We start from the raw sequence: 4,034 nt of genomic DNA on the forward strand, positions 1-4,034 counted from the left end.
ACTAAAATTTAATTCCAAGCTTTCTAGTGTCTAAAACAAAGAGAAGAGACACATTCATACACATAATCAGCATTAGTAATAACTTTTGAAAGTATGCAATGCTTCAGTACTTTGGTCTGATAAGAATTTGTCATGTGAGTCTTCATATGAAGTACACTGACTGGTAATAGTGACTGACATGTGCAATTGTATGTGTTTTTTAAATAGTCTTTTGTTATAGCATATTCACTGAGGGCTTTAAACTCAATTGCTGTTCATTTCAGAAGTGGTAGAAGGAAAATGACTGTACTCTAAAGGCACATTTTTATGGGAATCTGAACTAGTTCAAAGATATATCTTGATTCTCTAGACTGGAGGACGGAATATGTTAACCAAAAACTCCTGTTTACCCCCTCACCACTTCTCCCAGATGTTTTGATTGGAAGTTGAACAGCAAGCAGTTAACATTCATTTTTTTTTTTTTGGCATAAACTTAGGGAGCAGTTTTTCTGTGTCACCGATTAAGGTCTGACTCATAGGAATGGGAGGTTCATAGTGTCTTGTGAAAACTGAGTTGTGCTACCAAGACTGTATTTTATCAGAAGTCTGTTCTACCTGGGAAGAAAGATGGGCTGAGAGAGCACTGTGGCCTGAAACAGGACTTTCTAGCCTTTTCTTGTCACATTTTAGTTTTTATCTGGTCTTCAAATAGAATGTTCTGCATATACTCTGCTTAGATGAACCCCATGGCTATGTACTGTGTGTTTACTTACAAACAGTCCATACAGTTCAAATCACTTCTGAGGAAGGATAAATTAAAAAGTAAATGTGGAGTTTACAGTGGACTTTATGTCAGTGTGTTCTGGTAACATATCAAGCCTGTCATTACAAAGGTAAGTTAGAGGAGAGATATTAAATATCATTCATGCTCCTGTTCCAAATCTTTTTCTTGCAAAGTCCAGAAACTGTTTTTCCAGTACTGGAAGACGTGACCCAATAAAGCTGAAGTCTTGAGAACATCCCCCTCTCTTCAAAGAAATGTTCTTGGAGGGTGGCCTGGATTGTTTTCTTTTAAGATTTTCTAGAGTGAACAGATGTAACAATTTTCTTTAATTTGCCTTGGTGCAGATGCTGAAAGAGAGCATTCACAATAAAATATATGCAGTATATGTAATTTCAGCTGGATGTTCTGGGGTTTTAACGTAAAAATGTGTACCTGCAAGCTGTTTTATGGCTTCTCAGTAATAATTATCTCTGTTACACAAAAGGCTACAACTGCAACTCCTCCTTCATGTGCAAGCTTTCCAAAAATATCTTGATAATTCTGCATATTCTGCAAGGCACTGCTTTCTTGCGTTTGGTTTGGGAAGTGTGTTAAAATGTTTAATTTTTCTTCGCAATAAATTTATGATGTAATCACATCAACAAGAAGGATGGTGGATAATCTTTGGAAGAAGCAGTTGCAAAAGGTATAGCAGTTAGAGTGGATCTCAAGAAATACTGGCTGCAAAATAGCCTCAGCTAAAGTTATATACAGCATGACTGGAGATAGCACTTATTGATCACAATCTCGTTACTGGTAAAATGGGAGAAAGTAGTGGAGAAGGTGTTGAGGATTTTTAACAGCTGAAGCTTGCTCCCTTCTGCTGGGGAGCTTGTGCTTGTGGTGTTCCTCAGGGGATGAATAAGGAGAGGGGCTGGGGCATCACCGAGAAGCTAAACCCCCAGACAGTTGATGAGTGAATGCTCTGTTACATATGTCCTCAGCTCAGTGACTGACCCTTCCTCCATTTATCAGCCCAATTTCCTGACTACATTGTTTCTGCTGCACAGAGATGCGTTTTCCACCGTAACAACAACATGGACTGCTACTAATGCCCTTCATTACACAATACTTGTTGAGCACCTACAGCAAGTCGTTCAATACTGACCATTCGGATTCCACTGGTCCTCTCCACCCAACACGAACAAGAAGTTTTCTACCTCCACGACGCAGTGGTGGGCACTGTTGTATGGCATAACTGGAATTAAGAAAAAAAGACATGTGAAATTTTCCTTCTTAGGACTTGATACCTTGGCTCACTAGTTACCTGCATCACCAAAGTATATAAAATGTGAGACTAAGTCGGAAGGAAGAAGAAAGCATGGTCCCTGCGCAGTGGCTCAGAGGTGCGTTCCCAGTGGTTTCAAACCCAACCCCTTTTGATGAATTTTACATAATGTTATTCCACGAGCTAGTCAAGAACAACCTGTCATGCTGCTTTCCATTCTTAAGTTCTTCTCACCTGCCTGATGATGGGGATGGTGTTCTGGAACAGTGCCTGACACTCCCAAATGGTCAGGGCTGGGGGTTACTTCTCGGAAGAAGTAACCCTGAATACGCTTGGAGCCTTTAAGATGCTCTGCCCAAACGTGGTTTGCTGGCAATCTTTCCATAAACAGACTCAGGGTGCTTGGTAGCTTTCTATTCCACAGTGATGAGCAAGCTGCATTTCCATACAGTTTTAAGTTTTTAAATTAAGGTCCTGCTGATTTAATGCCTCCTCCAAATGTATACGCTTAATTTCCTATACAATGTCATTAGCAGCACAATCACACATTTTCTATCTATCTGCTTAGGAGCTCTTCTGTAACAAAGATGAAAACTGCCAGGAACATCACAAATACACATTCTCTTCTCCCTTCTCCCAGCTCAAATGTGGTGCCTCTGTGTGTGTGCGTGTGTGTGTGTGTGTGTGTGTGTGTGCGCGCGTGCGCTTGTGTGTGTGGTGGGGGGGTCATTATTCAGAAGCAGAAGCCCACTAAAGCCAGTTTTTTTCTGTATTTGTTCTCATTTATGTTTCCTTTGGGGAGACACAAAGTACCAGAACAGGATACCCCTGTCACCTTTTGTGCTGTGCAGTGTTCATCTCTGCTATTACAATATCATATGGTAAATGTAAACGTACACAGCATTAGTTATCATATCACATGCGGTGGTTTGGGCCCAATGACACCCGTAGGAAAAATGATGTCCTTGTACAGCTCATCATATGGGCACCTTAAATCTAGGTGAGGACAAATGGGGAGGTGATGTGCATGTTCAGGCAGGGAACTTATTGCTTGACACGGATCAACAGAGCACTTAAGAAACCAGTGCAGTGGGAAATCAATATGAGTCAGGGCCAACTCTTACTTTGTGCTCTTTTGCCAATGCAGAGAGAGAGAGAGAGAACCCATCTCACACCTCACTTATTTTGGGTGATATATATCTCCCATTTCATTTTGTTTTTATTATCTTTTATTTTTCTCAGAATGCACTTATGCTGGCTAAGATATGTAAATAAAAATAATAAAAAATAGGCATAGCTTCGAGACCTTTAACACAGCTTCTGAAAGAGCAAATCAGATCACTTAAACTTCTTACCCAAGGATTTTAGGAGTTTTGATTTTATTTATTTTTACTGTGAATATTCATTGTTTTTGAATCTATATCCACATGGGAGAAGGCATTGGTAAGAAAATCCCAGTTTTGGGGATAATGTAGAAATCGGGTGTTCAGAGGTTTGTGTGGTCCATGAATTAGGGCCAGTTGACTTAGAGAGTCATCTCAGGAATGTTCTTGACCCCCTCAACCCTCAGTTTATGTCTTTGGAAAATGCTTTTAACCATATAGATCCTGCAGACTTCACCACGCAGAATTCATTGGGGCAGAGTAGATGTTAGGTTCATTGAACAACTAAGGTTGAATTACTTTTGAGTGTCTTTTTTTTTTTTTTAAGTAACTCATAGTTGTTTAGATTATGATGTTGATTCCAAAATAACAAAAACAAAACTGGCTGCCGCCTGTTTTACCTTTATAGTGAACGGCCTGTATTGTGCTACTCCAGACCATCTCAATGTCCTCTGATTGGTGTAAACTTATGCAGCATTGACTGTCACCTGTATGCATCAATTCACATGAGCCATAGTGTAGGAACAGAGGCCGTCAACTACGACCAGCTTACTCTTATGACTGCTGCTCTTCAAATATTTATTTTCAACTCTCGGTCAGTTCAATGCCTAAATCTTATAAA

Source organism: Galeopterus variegatus, unplaced genomic scaffold (genome assembly GCF_000696425.1).
Source record: "Galeopterus variegatus unplaced genomic scaffold, G_variegatus-3.0.2 Scaffold2961, whole genome shotgun sequence".
In the NCBI taxonomy this organism is placed as follows: Eukaryota; Metazoa; Chordata; class Mammalia; order Dermoptera; family Cynocephalidae; genus Galeopterus; species Galeopterus variegatus.